This window comes from Mercenaria mercenaria, chromosome 4, assembly GCF_021730395.1.
Source record: "Mercenaria mercenaria strain notata chromosome 4, MADL_Memer_1, whole genome shotgun sequence".
NCBI lineage: Eukaryota > Metazoa > Mollusca > Bivalvia > Venerida > Veneridae > Mercenaria > Mercenaria mercenaria.
Genome location: NC_069364.1, coordinates 97,444,264 through 97,460,754, shown reverse-complemented (window position 1 = coordinate 97,460,754; position 16,491 = coordinate 97,444,264). Strand labels below are relative to the sequence as shown.

Genomic DNA, 16,491 nt, shown 5'->3' with positions numbered 1-16,491 from the left:
GATATTTTACAACACACCTTGCACGCACCACGATGGAAATAAGTAAGCTTTATACTCCCTTGGTATTGATTATGTGTCATCTACAATTTAATGTTCACATTTATTATGTTGAACTTGCATTTGTATTTGTTTTATGATATATTGTCTATTTTACCACAATGAATTCAATCAATTTGTTCAAATATATTTTAAAGAACACTCGAGTTAAGAATAGTAAAAATGTTTAAACGATTTCTCCGAATGAACCGCTCTTCGCTTAACTCGGTCTATAGCATTCTTAGATGGATCTTTCTCAATTTCATTCAAATGTTTCCAACACCAGACCTAAAATGAAAACAAAAATCATGGAACAACTTCTTCTCATGAGCCGTTAATGGATTATGAGCAAACTTGATATGCAGCTACCTTATTTGGACCTTCCTCAAGTTTGTTAAATTGGGTACGCGTTTTCAAGTCGCCGCAGTTAACTTTATGGATGCTCAACAGACTTCATCAGGAGCAAGCTCCTTTTGAGGTGGGTGAGAAAAGACCATTTAGTCCTCTTATTTAAACATTTGTTGCAAATGTTAAGGACATGCATATTCTTAAATTTGACCTCCATCTTTTAACCATGAATCTCCTTCCCTAGAATCTACCTTCTGTAACTGATGGACAGTCATGAACACGAACGGATGGAAGAGCGAACAAATGGACAAGATGAAATAAGGTATGTGTATACGTTCATTCGCCATTATGCACTCGCTGTAAAAGTCGCATTGTACTTTAAAGAGGCGTACCCTGCATCTTGCAGATTAAACGTTTGCAACCGTATATTATGGGCTAGACATACGCAAAAGAAAAATTCATTACATTTTTCAGGAAGAACATAATTATATCGAACTATTCCGTTTTGAGCGAATATAAAGCGTCTGTCTATAATAAATCGCTATCCACCCAAACTTGTACAACAACAGCTTGATAAATAGTAAAACTTGAATTTCACTTATTATTCCTGAAATGTTAAGCTGAAATTCTGAGAGTTGATGTTGTCTTATGAATATAGTTGCGTATAAAATAATCAAGAAAGAAGGTAAAATAGCGTGGTTTTCGCAGCGAATTCGCTTGCTGCTGCGGCGACGTATGTGTTGTGTTCTTTAAGTACACTGCTTGGTGATGTTTGATGTTTCTTTTATTTTTTCCTTTTGATTCAATGATTCATTTACACATGTTTTCTGAAGATATTCAATTGCACTTAGTTATATGATATGCCCTTTTAAGATATATCTATTAGTCCGTCTTATGTGACTGATACAGGAAATATCGTGCATTTTAAAAGTACTTAAATTAGAACACAGCGTCACATGCATTTGTTAGTCATCCGCATTAAACAATATCTATATGGCCTTTTAATTCTGAAGTAGAATAAAACTTAATAGAATACGATCTACAAAAAGGTAATATGACAAGGGCTACTTTAACTAGATATTAAAGCAGTAATCTAAGTAACAGCTGATACTGGGGTAAATGTAATATGATTTCATGAAAGTACAAACTTTATATGTTGAATGTTTGAAATATAATACATCCTAGTATAGAGGCTGTTGATTTTACATAAATGTATATTCAAAACGTAAATAAATGTAGTGAAAACATGTGCAATTATTACAAATTCAAACAAAGGATAAGTAGTAATACCAAATTTCGGCAAAAAACAGTTGCGTTGTGCGTGGTACCATACTGACTTTATATTGTCTCATAAAAGAATGCTGTGCTAGACTACAACAATATGTAAGCATAATACATAGATAAAAATGAAGTTAACATCACTTTTCTTGGTATGACATTTTTCACCGCAATGATACTGCCAGATACTGTTTGTCAATCGAGCAGTCACTATATTTAAAGGTTTTCACAACCCTCTTCAAAGTAAACACAATAGAAGATAATATATGCATAAATTATACATAACTGATTATAGTTAAGTGTAATGATTAACAGAGAAACTATTACAATAGTCCAACCTACCCTACATTTTATCAGCCGAAAGATAAAAATTTTAGCTGATTATTATACTTAATATCAATTTGCTTTAGTTACATGTTCTATTTTCATGAATAACGATCATATGAACTATATAAATGTATGAACTGAACCTTAACATTAGAGTTGTAATAAATGCTATTAATACTATAAATAAAATAACGTTTAAACAAGAAATAGGAAATACGATACAAGGTAGTCATTTTGTTGTACTTCAATATCGAAAGAAAAAAAAAGGTATAGATCTACTTGCTAACAATACAGCATTTTAAATCATACTTGTGTGAAATATCGTGTAACTTGCCGGAATACTTGTAAATAATTAGATGATATGTCATCAAGATAACTCGACACCCGTAAGTAAATGTAAATATATTTTAGTTCTGAAGGGTTGAAAGCGAAAGCGCAGCATATGGAAATAACATAACTACTACAGAAGGAAAGGATGGATCTTTTTGCCAGCTGATTAGTATACTCCCTTGCTCATTCATTTCCATTGTAACGAATGTGTTCAAGTTAATGTCATTTCTGGAGTAATGCACATCAGAGCGTGTCAAAATCAGTGTAGACCAAATAATGCAAATACTGAGCCTCGCAAATAGAGCCAGGGGTGGGGGTGGGGGTGGGGGTGCACCGCAGATAGGAGTGAAGGGCATCGCAGCTTGGAAACTACAGGGCCGCAGAATGAACCCGCACTGGTTACAAAATCGCATTACGTAATGAGTTTTTAAGTAGTACGTTAGTTGAGTGGTACATAGTGGTTATTTGTCTTAAGTTTGTGATACTAGTTTAATAAGTCCTGCGCAGGAGTTAGTAAGTCATACATTGGAGTTACGTTGGCACACAACTATGACGTATTAAGTGCTCAGTTTAATTTCCAACATGGTATTTTAGATGGTTTGCTGAGGCTAGGTGTAGTATATCAGTTATGTAATAACAGTCGGTTAACCTTACCATAATGTAACCGTTTGTATTCCATTCCACTCTACACAAACTTGATATTCCTTCCACAATTAAGCCAGGTGTGTTATTTTATATCAGATCCACAGAGAGAATAAAAAGCAAAATATATAAAAGCATCGATTGTAAACAAATGTAATATTAACGACAGTAGTCTTTACATGCTCCTTACATGAGGGTTTATGAATTCTATATTCTGTTTTATCCTACAGGTATATATGGAATTATTTACTTTTAAAAGGACCAGGATAGCCAGGCTGCTGGGAGACATTTTACAGCTGTTAAAGTAATGTAATTTCAGAAAATACGAAACTTGTTGCAGTGAACTGTAATTCAATTCATTTTTTTAAATGTTTGATTAACACAGCATTTCCTTTTTAGTCGACAAAGGAAAGGCAATGTAAATGTATTTGCACGAAAAAGCTAAAGACGACGAAAAATGGCAGATAATGAAGTTATTATCCAGGTAAGTCGCCATTAGCTACCTGAACATATTTGTTCTTCAGATTTGTTTCATATGTACTATTTTGACTGAAAGGTCGTCATTTGATTGATTTGTTCAAAACTTTAACAACTGATCATCTACGCTTATTTATGTTCATTGAGTGCTTATTTAGCATGGGAATTTTTGATAAAGCTCCTTTGCCTAAGGAAAGCTGTTTTATTACAAGTTTTTCAGTGAATTATCGAACTATTTGAGTGAAATATATCTGGTATTTTCACAGTGAAAAATGTCAAATATATTCTTCACTGGTAAGAAATTATAATGTAGACAGATTTAGTCAAAACATGAAATAAAAAGAACATTTGTTTGTTATACATGTAAGATCAAATTATCTTTCACTCACGAACATCATATCTTACATTTTTACGAGACAGTGACTATATTGCATTTGGTCGTGTAAGATATTTTCATCTTACACTGAAAAAAAAAACAAATATCCTCTATGTATTATGTTTGTCAAAGATTTGCAATAAAATTATACTTTTAGCCGAAATTTATAAGAAATGCAAGTTTGAAAATATCTATATGGCGTTGTTGCTGTCCGTACATCCGTACGTCCGTATGTCCGCATGTCCGTCCGTCCGTCCTTAAATCTTGTGTGTCCAACTCCTCCTCCACTATAAACCTGATTTGCTTCAAAATTTTACAGATGAGCAAGCTTGATTTGCAGATAACCATAAAGGAAGGAACTATTGCTATGACTATTTTACCGTAGTTATGGCCCTTTGATAATTTTGCTATGTAGAATATAGAGAAAAAAAGTTGTGTGTCCAACTCCTCAAACCCTAATGAAAGGATATGCTTGAAAGTTTCTCAAATGAAGGGCTTTGATGTGAAGATGACCATAAATAATGGACTTTTTTTCTGTTATGAATTGTGAATTGTTATCCTTTCTTCATTTCACAAAATAGGCCATAGTGAAGAAAGTCCTCATGCACGTTTTGAAGGAATTGATTCAAAGTTACTCAGATGCACAAACTTATCTGAGCACAATGTGCTTCGAACTTTTAGTCGAATATCATTCATGTGAAGATGATCTGTACTAAACACTTTGCTATTTGAAAGATGGCACAATATGCGGGGCATCCATATCCTATATACACAATTCTAGTTTAAAAGTTAAGACATAATTTCAAAACTTACTTTTGGTTCAGATTGATCAAATATCCCAAAATCAATGTATCAAATGAAAATGTGAAACAATAAATTATATTTAGATGAATAAGTAGTCCGCTCTTTATAATAACCCTTTCATATTATTGGCGGAAAACAACAAAATTTCATAAAAGAAAACGTCACCAAATGTTACTTACATTTTGTGTTACCACCTTCAGAATACTTAGTTAATATCAAAATATACTACGAACTTTACTTAATTTATTGACGTCATTCTGTTGTAGTCACTGCTGGTTCTATTTCACAAATTCACAGCTGATTCAAGAATCGACAGTTTATTTACAATTGTCATATACGACGCACCTGGGGATCGAACTTGCGACCTTTCGATTCTGTTTTGTGCTTAACCTACCGCGCTAAGGGGCGCTCACCGATTTACAGGCACTCAGCACGGCTACTTAATCTTACACCATATTGGCAAATACACCGACTACAATGGCCGAACCTTAATAATCAAATCAATGAGGTATTTTAAAGAAAAAAATTTGTGTGACGATGACATAATGGACTTTCTTTTCACCTTTTTAGATACTATAAAATGTCGCAAGTTCGAATTGTGCTTACTCTTAGAATTATTATTTAACTTTTTAATCGCTGTATAAAAAATAAATTTGACCATCTTGAAACATATTTGTTTTCACAAAACAAACTAATTACCCATTTGACATAGTATTTACATAAAAAGGTACTATATCTATTTAATTATGCAATGAATTTAAAATGGATGATGTTTTTTATATTAATTCTTTAAAACGTTTACGGATATTCAGTTTACAATGTATGGTTCTAAAATTTAAGTGTAAGCTAATGTATCAAGACCATTATCCAAGAATATATCTTTTATAGTTCATAACATGTTAAAGATTTTTTATTTTAAACATAACTGGAAAAGGATGATGCTATCAGAACGAATATCTTTATAAAGGTGTGTTTAGTTTGGGTTGAATTAAACAAAGTATCTTTGTTTATTTTTATGAAACTATTGTTTTCTTAACACAAGTTTTTTATTCCTTTACATTTTTTTATATTACTTCGTTTTTTCTTTATTAAATATGTTTACATTTTACTTCTTAATCGACAAATTCAACAATGGGAATGCCGGGCAGCATGTCATTCTTACAATTTTACAATTACTTTTTATTTATTGTCGAAATAAATTTGAATTTACTATCTTAATCACTATTATCAATATTCTTTGTCCTTATAAAAATCCTCATATGCATCTTTGGTTTTAATTTCATAAAAACATAATGAAATCAGTGTCAGTAAACAATAATTTACAATTACCCTCGTACTTTCCTTAATGTAATTTTAATGACAATCATACATTAAATATTTTGATAAATCTTAAAATTGCAACATGCCAAACATAACAAGGTCTGTTTTAATAACAACTTTCTTTTATTCTTTGAATACCAAACAAATTTCTTGTTAAAACTTCGTTGAGTACTAACAAATGAAGGGTTTTGCTATTATATTTTAATAAAAGGTTTTCGTCATGTGTTAATTTAATATTAATCTCTTGCGTAAATTCTCCATAGTCTCCTACCGATACAGAATTGTTCATTAACTTAAAAAAGTCCTTTTCAATGAATTTTTTGCTTTAGATCTTTTTTGAGTATTAAATCAATATACTTTTTTAACACAAGGACTTTCGTCAAAAGTTATTATTTTATGTATTTTTGTTACTTTTAATCCTAATTGTGTTATAGAGTTCAAGATTTTTTATAATGAATACATAATTTGTTTTTTCATTAAAGTTGGAACCAACCCTTCTTTACATTACTTTTTCCTATTTCTAAATTCTGTTTTAATTTTTTTACTATAATCAGAAAGCCATTGATCTGGTATTTTAATTTTCAGAGATAAAGGTTAATCATTGTGGGTTTTTTGTATTCTTTTTGGATATTTCAAGTTCACATTCAACAATAAAGATAGTTTTACCTTTTTGCAATTAATTTCTTAAATTGTTTTCGGATATAAAATTTAAAAGTTTCCAGAGGGGTAAAGGTTGTCACATAGCCCAAACCGTAAAGGTTATTGGCGTCGAGGTACATAAATGTATTTGCTTTTTTTTCCTTTTTTTGAATTATAATCCCTTCATATATTTATTGTTTGGACTTTTACTGTATCTGTTTGAAATATAACTTATTTCCTACTCTCAGTCCCTTTTCAATAAAAAGTTACATATCAAATATCAGTTATTAAATCTAACTTAATTCAGTCATTTTTTACCAGCATCCCAAGCTAAACCAGGACTACTAAAATAATGACAAGATCTAAATTTGTAGTACTCTAAATTAGTATTCAAAATTTTCGAATACATCAGTTAAAAGTAATACGTCGTTTTTAAATTAGATCATGATATTCTCCCATTGTTTTAATTTTAAATTTATTCCAACATTTTTTAGCATGTTCATTTCATTATCAGAAATATTAGTGTCATTAAAATTGAATAAAACTCTTCTTTAGAAGGTAATTTTGTTTCTTTGATTTTTTTACATGAATCCATGTAATCATATGGATAAACACCTTTGTTTTTAATATTTAATGCTTTACACAATCAATTTCTTGAGATTAAATATTTTAAAATTCTGGAATATTACTATTTACAGGTTATCCATGATTGAGACATAAACTGGAATGAATCAAAAAGGACCAAGTCAGAAATCATTATATGCCATATATCTCTAATGGCCTATATTGTTAGGAATAAATTAATTTCTTTTTTAATTTCCTTTTGTTTGCATAATAAATGACCGTCATAACTCTTAAATTATGAATAATACAGGAATTTATGTGTTAGTTTAACATTAATATTCATTTGCTTGGCACTTCCTCTGAATTTTCTGTAATATTGACAATGATCACGTCTGACATTCACCTTCTATATTTCTTTTTCACCGATATGACAAAACTTTTGTTTTTTAAATTCACTTTCATCTTTTTTATGACATTTCAAATCTTTGTTAAAATGTTCTTTAAATATTTCTTTACAATATTACTCTTACTCAAGCATTTTTTCAATAAACTTATAAATGATTAGGACCTCTTATAAATCTGGGTTGGTTTAGGTATTATTTATCTCATAACAACAAACAATTTATAGCCGTAACCACAATATATCTTATTTTGATATGTATAGTTAAATGAAGATTCAGTTGATGTAAAGCAGTTAAAACTTTTTAGTTATGGATTCAAAAATCAGCATTAAAATACAAAAGGTAATGCTAAACCTTTATGATAATTTTTAATTTGTACTTTTACTTCCTCTTTTGGGCATTTTTACACCTTGGATACCATTATAAGCTAAACAATTTGGAATATGTTCATTTAATATTCTTTATTTGAGTAAAATGTTGCAGGCAAGATCTACAAAAATGTTTCTTGTTTGTATTTTTTGTTTTGTATATTCATTAATCTATTAAAAGGTCTTTTATCCAAACATAATGTTGGACTACAGTTCTTATGTTGAGGCTTACAGTCATCATCAGTTATTTTATCATTTATTTTATCATTTATTTTATCATTAGTAATTAGCAACATGTCACAGTGTTCTTCGTATTGGGATATTTTGATATGTACAATGGATAATACTATTTTCTTCATATCCAAATATTTTAAATGATATTTCATTTAAATCTTCTTTTAGGTATTTGATTTAATGTAACAGGAAATTTATTCCAGTATATTCAAGATCGTTTATATGTTTTTTATATTTGAAACTCTTCAGAATTGCTTGTTACAGGAAATTTGTAAGCTAATTGACACCATCTAAACATCATTATCATCATTCTTTTATTTATTAATCCTTTCATTGAATTTGTAATGTTTTTGGTAATTCTAATTAACTTGAAGCAGCCAATGGACTTTACTTATATCTTTTTATATAATGAGCTCAACTGACTCTATTTCTCCCAGCAACTTCCTTCAGAAATCAATTACCAATTCTATTATTATTTCATACAAAAGCTTGATGTAAAGTTTTTTTATTTCGTTATGTGTTAATAATTTTCTAAAGCCTTTGATTGAAAATAAGCTGTTTTATATATTGTATCAGTTTTATCCATTTTTGCAAAAGTTATTTTTAAAACTACATTTATTTTTATACCTTTTAAGTTTAAGTTCAGATTTAAGTATTTCATAAGAGTCGTTTATTAGTTAATTTTTAATTGATTTTTTGGATCTTGTCTATATGTAATTTTTAAATTTCAATTTCTTATAATTATTGTTTGAAGATCTCTCGATTTCCATCTATTTTTATATTTAGAAAAAAAATCTTCAAGCAAAAAAGGATTAAAAAAAATAATTAAAAAATAATTTAAAAAAATATTAAAATAATAAAGTTTTAAAATTATCTTTAAGAAGAATAAAATATTGAATATATTATCTTTTTCCATTTAACTTTTGATAACATTCCCACATTTTACTCGGTTTGTCCCTTCACAACACATTTTTATTAACCAGCATAAATACAATTTTTGAGCTTTGTAAGTGCTTCTATATATTTTTTCTTCATTAGTGATCACAGTCGGTTACAATAAGTTTTAGGATTGTTTCGATAATTATTTGGTCTGGGACAATCACATAATCTGTTCATCATTTTCTTCTTCAGTTAATAGACATACCCACAGTCCCCTTCAAATAAAGTTCTTTTACGAAGATATGGATCTATACATTTTCGTATTTATCAATAACGTGATTTTTATATTCTCGTAAACTATTTGATCAAGTTTGATTTAATAACATTTCTTCTTTTAGAACTTTTCTATATGAATTTTCAACTGGATTTCTTATTTCTCCTAAAGTGCTAGATAATTTTGGCTAATCATTCTATAAACCTTTCTATTAAACCATCTATATATAATATACTTATAGAAAAAAATCTTTAAAAAACGCACCTAATGAAATTATATTGTTTGAGAAATTTGATTATATTATCTATATCTTTTGAATAGAATTTTAAAGTCATTTTTTCTAAATTGCTTCATAACTGGTTAAAATTTTAATACCTTCTTGAAACATTCTGTTTAAACCTATTCTTCATGTAATTTGTGTAGGTTTTCTAAATAATCTAAACAACTTGTTTTTCTTCCGTTCTGTTTCTTTTTTGAAGTCTTTTAAAACATTATTTCTGGGTCGGGTGTTACATAAACAAAATCCATCAATTGGGTTTTTTTCCATATGGTTTTATTATATGATCAGTTAAGAAAAGATTTGTATACTGCCCACTCGGGGTCATTTATAACCACCGTTGTCGTGATGTTGTTTTGTAAAAACGTTCACTGTTAGCTTAATAACAAAGTTCAAGGACAGAAACACCTTCAAATGTTTAGCAGAAGATACATTTTATATGACTGTTTAAAGTTGTTAACTGAAAGGAAATAAATATTTTGGATGGTTCTTGAGCAGCAAGTTCCAAAAAGGTTATATGAATTATAACTTGCGAAGCTGGAACCTTCGGTTGACGTGGATCCATAACATTTTGCCATTCGTGAATTGGTTCTGGTATTATATTAAAATTAGGATTATTTCTTTAATATATCCACCCCCCCTTACTTTTTCCTGATGCAATATACCTTAACTGATATAATTTTTTCTCATTTATTAAAAATTCTTATAGAAAAAATCTTTAATTAAAGTTAATACAACTCTTCTTCTTTTTTACTTTTTATCCGTTAAGTTTAAATTTCCTTCTGTTGCATTTCAAGAGGTGTTGATAATTTTTTTCGTTCTGCATTTCTATAGTATGTAACATATCCTGAATAACTTTATTTGGATCTTCTTTATTTACTTTCCAATCGTGCTTTTGTTATAAGTTGTTTTATGTTGTGATGATGTGTTTTAAAAATAATTTTCTTATCGTCAAGTTTTTAGTCTTTTAGTAATATGGTAATTAATGATGGAACAGCACCAGCAAAATGTACAAATACAGGTTTAGCTGGGATAACAAGTGCTAATGCAGTTGAGCAACCAAAGACACCTGCTGTGAATAGATAAACCAGTACATACTCTCCCACAAAATTATAACTTTTTCTTAAGCAGCTGCTAGTTGAGTTAAGTGAATAATTAATTTATCATTGTTTCTATTCATTATTATTAGAAATTAGATTTTTATTGCTCATTATATATTAAACGTTTTATTTCTAAATTAAATTGTTCAAGATCGCTAAATGGTACCCAACTATTAAATTTTTCACTATAAAACCTTTTCCATTTTACTAAAGCTTGTTTTTTCTTTTAGTCTCGTCTAATAACTTTTTTATTCTAAAAACTTCTTGTGTAGTAGGTATAAAAGTTCTTGTTCATTTAAAAATGAACTGAATTTTTCATCATTTAAATCTTTAATAGTGTATGTTCTGGGATTTGTATTATTAATTTTATAAATTATAAATATTTCCTCTGTCCAATTTGGTGTATATCCTTTTTCAAAATGTCTTTTAAGTTTGCTTAAACGAACTCGATCACCAATTTTAAATTTTGCTTTGCTCTTTGATATCTTTAAATCACCATATAAATTAAAGTAAACAGTACCTTTATTTAAGTTTTTACTGGCTTCGGTTGGTGTCATTTTTATACTAGAATGTTTTGTTTTGTTATATTTATCGACCATATCCTGCAAATTATCTAAATAAGTATAAGTATTATTTGCTGTAAAATATTTCCACATTATTCTTTTTAAACTTCTATTAAATCTTTCTATTACTACAGCCTTTCCTTCATTAAATGTATGATACATATTAATTTTATTTTTATTCAAAAATGATTCAAACTTTTTATTATAAAATTCTTTTCCTTCATCTACCCATAAATTTACTGGTAATCGTCCTTCTAAAATTATTTTTTCAAATGCTTCAGTAACAGATTCTCCAGTTTTATTCTTTAATGGAATAACCCAAGCATATTTACTAAATATATCAATAACGGTTAACAAGTACTTTACTCCTTTATTATATTTTGAAAAAGCTTGCATGTCGACTAAATCAGCTGACCAAGTATCATCAATATCATTAACTATCACTCTTCGTTTCCTAAATTTTCTTTTAATTGGTTTGTGTAATTCTTCTGCTAATTCATCGCTCCATGTGATTCCGGGGGTATACTCTACCCCCTTTTCCCGTTTTTTGACTTTTGTTTTTGTCCGAGACCAAGTGTGTATTTCGTTTTAATTATAGGTTTCACAACTAAATGTTTTGCAATCTTTTCTCCAAATGTTTTTGATTTAGTTTTATTTAAATTGGAAAGCATTTGCTTATCACATGTACCCTTTTTTACATCACTGTCATAGCATAAATCATGGTCCATACATACTGCATCCAGTTCATTGACAGGGGGTCCATTATCTAGGGGATTTCCTGGCCCACAATAATTATATCCTGGAAGTGTTACACCTTTCTTAGGTAATAAAGGTAACATTGCTTTGTGAATATCTAAAATTACCCCCTGACTTTTAACAAACTTTGATTTCATCTTTTCACAGGGATGAACAGGTACTTTATCATTTTTCTCCATTTTTTGTTATAACAAAATGGGGGTTTAATATTATCATAAATCTTCTTCTTTCAAACAATATATTTTATTCGTAAACTCATCTATATCATATGTATTTAAATTTAACTTTATAAAACTTTTTAATTGGGTTTACAACCTGTGATTTTAAATTGCCGCATTGGTCGGTTTCGGACCAAGGTTAAAAGTCAAATGGGTAGATTGACTTCGCACAAACAATACTTTACTACGGATTGGAAATAAATCTCTGTTGTCTGATTCGGTTTTATACGTACATTTACCTCCGTCCGGATGCCTGACAAGCCATTTTCACGTGCACAGCACGCGGCACTACCGCGCTTTCTTTGTTTCATAGATTTGGAAAATAGGATTAAAATACTGTTACTTGCAAAGTGCCAGTTAATTAACAAACCTTGAAGTTTTTAATCAGGTGTTAAACAACTGGATATCTATTTGGGTCGAAGATTTACATCACATTATCAGTTCAGCTGCAGAGCTTTTTACACGTGCTCCAGCGACAGGAACGCAGATTGATGTATTCTTCCAGTACTTGGCTGTACTTCGACAAACTAAATATTTTGAATTTGCAAAATACAATGATAAACAAATACTTATTTTGTCATTCTTTTACAGGAGACTATTCAGCCATCTGAAAAAATGATTTACTATCATATTATAAGTAAAATTAGACTTTATGACATGAAATCTTTAGCTCACCTGTCACGTATTGAGAGGGTGAGCTTTTCTAATCGCATTTTGTCCGTCCGTCCGTCGTCCATTGCGAACACCACATTTTGCAATCAATTTTAATTATACTTGCAGCACAACTTGTATTGTATTGGCACATATACTCGGTTTCATTTTGAAAACTATGGGTTCCAGAGTTATGCGGACCCTTAAAGGGCCAAAATGTGCTATTTTTGGTTTGTGAACACAATAGAAACCACATGTTGTTAAGCAATTCAAATCAAACTGCACAAGATTGTATTGAATAAAATCTTGGTTCCTTTCGAAACCTGGCAGATCTGATCAGGGTTCCCATAGTATACCCCATTAAAGGCCACAAATTGCTTATGTTTGGCTTGTTGAACACGATAGATGACACATTTTGCCATCACTTTCATCAGACTTACACACAACTTGATTTGGCATAATAGCCAATTCTTTTCGAAAACGGCCAGGTACCATCATGGGTTTCCGGAATTATGGGCCCCTTCGATGCCAAAGTTACTAATTTTGGCTTTGCAGCCATAAGCGGATGCAGTTATGGGGGATTTGATACAAACTTGCAAACTATCTTCAACACAATAAATCTTGATTCCATTATGGCTCTGTTTTTTTTCAGATCCAAGCATAGTTCCGAGTTCCAGTCATAGTTTTAACCGGATTACAGCCCCTGATTGACCACTGAAATGAGCCAAAATTTGTAAATTTTTTACCATTGTGGAAACAGATTAGAAGGGACCATTTTATAATTTGATTTTAACAACACTTACAGCACACTTAAGTTCTCGTTCCTTGGAAAATCGGCTAGATTCCAAATATGGGTTCTGGAAAATGAAAATGAAAATCTTGTTAACAACATAGAGGCCACAATCATGACCCTATCTTCATGAAACTTGTCAGAATGGTTATCTCGATCTTCATCTGTCTATGGGGTCAAAAACAAGGCCACCCTGTCAAATCAAAGATAGGTTGTTAACATTCTTGAGGCCACGTTTATGACCATATCTTCATAAAACTTGGTCAGAAGTTTGTGTGCATGAAATATCGTATGACTTTTCATCTGGGTCATGTAGGGTGAAAAACTAGGTCACCAGGTTAAATAAAAGAATAAGTGTGTTTAAACTCAAGAGGTCACGTTTTTTGGTCCAATCTTGAAAATTGGTCAGAATATTTGTCTCCATGAATCACTAAGTAAAACATGTTTACACTGTTATTGGGTATTACTCGGTGAGCGACATAGGGCCATCTTGGCCCTCTTGTTTCATATATATATATATATATATATATATATATATATATATATATATATATATATATATATAGAGTTAAAGAGTTCTTTAACACACAACACAACAACATACACTAGTATTATTCATACAGCGATATTTTGTATCTAATTTGTCAAATTGACCTCAAGTCTCCCGTATTTCCATATTAAAAAGTAGAAAATAAAAAGTGCACATCCGCCCCATTTTTCCCCGAACTTCGGGTTAGAATCTAAACATTTATTTTCCCCGGTCTTACTACGTGGCAGTCATAATTTATCATCAAATGGTGACAGATGTTAAAAGTTATCGTTAAACATTGTGGTAAAATGGATTTATGTTTCTTTAGGAAAGTGTTTCAAATAACAGGGTTGATCCTGACATTCCCCAATAACTGGAATATGACAGCTTATGCCTCAGTAGAAGCAACATGTATAATTAGAGGATTCGACAAGGTTGAGGGCAACGTAATGCTAAGCAAAGAGGTATGTTTTGGATGAAGTTTTTTTTTCATGGGGTATGTCCCACGCGAAGGTGGATTTGTTTGGGAAAATATGTCATCCATATTCTGCTAAGACGGAGGAAGGGTCTATCGAGGGAGCTATATACAGTTTATCCAAGCGTTCTAGAAACAGCCTGTCAATATGCATCGTTTCAGCAAACTGTCTTCCATAATCTTGTCCAATAGGGACGGAAAGAGAGGGGGTTTCAAAGTTTGTCCCAGGAGTTATTTTCCGACTAAGATTTTCAAATCTTGTCTAGTGTATGTAAGGTGGTTGGGGGGAGGGGGGGGGGGGGGGTAGTGGTCTGGAAACAGCTTGTCAAAAGGAGTCATTTTAGGCAGGAATGCCTTCGAAAGTCATGTCAAGGGAGAGAGAGGTCTAAAAACACATGTCCAAGAGGTCTTATCGGGAAAAAATGGCTTTCTAGCCTTGCCCAGGCGTCTGTAAGCAGTTCTTTTTCTAGTAAAAATGCTTTCTATAGTCTTGTCAGAGTTGGTCGGGATGGCGGCGGGTTGGCCGTGGGTGGTCCTTTAAGGAGGTAGGTTACCTTATTACCAGGGTAAATTCAAATAAGTTGAAGCGCAGCATTTGTTTTGTATTTCGTGTAATATGATGTTTTAATTGCTACAATGTCAATTTCGTTTAATTCTGTCCCTTCAAGTTCAATTTTTATCCAGGTTCGAAGAACATGACCCTCCACAGGTATTAAATATTGAAAGAAGAAGGAAAATACCGATATTTAACACTTTTCAGTGTATTTTTGTTTCATTGATATCCGTAGAAGTCTACATAATCGATAATTTTACTACTATGCGCGTTAGCTTTCTAATGTTTAAATGTATATGTCGCGGGGCTCGTGTTTCCATGGTAACGCATTTTCTCTCATTTTTAAACAAATAATTTATAAAAACGGGGTTTTCGACGGCTTCAGTGCTATTGTTAATGACCAACATGGAATATTTAGGTACTATTATTATCAAAATAACAAGCACTTTACAACCCTATTTTTCTTACAGTTTAAAGTAACCATGCCAACCGTTAAAGAGATGTTTAAAATAGCTTATATCTTGCTTTTTGTCGTAATTTCTTATATAATATCTATTGAATAAAATTATCTTTCTTGTTAATGTAGCTTTAAAATATATCATTTCTAACGTGTGTTATATTTTCGTGTTATTTGCATTTATTCAAACAAATTTCACAGCTTAGAATACTTACAGCAGTACCCTTCGTCCTGCATTTTCCATGGAAAAATTGTTCGGCATGCTTCTATATTCACATGGATACTGTTGAAATGAAAATAAAAGGCCGAAGCTGTGTACCTTAAATTGACCAGTGTCAGCGCTTTTGAATTTTACATTTAGATATATAGGTCACGGGCTTCGTTTCCATCGTAACATCAATTCAATTCAAGAAACCACAATTTTGTACTGAAATTTGAATAATTATAAAGGTTAGTTTTAATATTTAAGTAACAAATTATAAATGGAAACTGAACAAGAGCTGTCTCCATAGGATGACACATGCCCCCGATGGCACTTTGAATGAATAGTTATGGCCGATATTAGAGTTTAGGACCTTTGACCTACGGAACTGGGTCTTGCGCGCGACACGTCGTCTTACTGTGCCACACATTCATGCGTAGTTATTTTAAAATCCATGCATGAATGACAAAGATATGGACCGGACACGCCCATCAATGCACTATCATGAAAAATGACCTTTAACGTCTAAGTGTGACCTTCACCTTTGAGCTACGGACATGGGTCTTGCGCGCGACACGTCGTCCTACTGTGGTACACATTCATGCCAAGTTATTTGAAATTCC

At 31.1% G+C, this 16,491-nt stretch overlaps 1 protein-coding gene across 4 annotated transcripts in view; it reads left to right on the top strand.

Moving 5' to 3' along the window:
• The first annotated feature begins 2,220 nt into the window (after window positions 1–2,220).
• Window positions 2,221–16,491, top strand: part of LOC123552510 (uncharacterized) — a 206,793-nt gene continuing 192,522 nt past the window's right edge. For 2 of the 4 annotated variants that reach the window (XM_045342222.2, XM_045342219.2), the window contains exon 1: window positions 2,221–2,375. The gene's annotated coding sequence lies outside the window, so the exon portion shown is untranslated. Of the gene's footprint in view, window positions 2,386–16,491 lie in introns of all 4 variants that reach the window. The other 2 variants (XM_045342220.2, XM_045342223.2) reach the window with 2 other exon arrangements.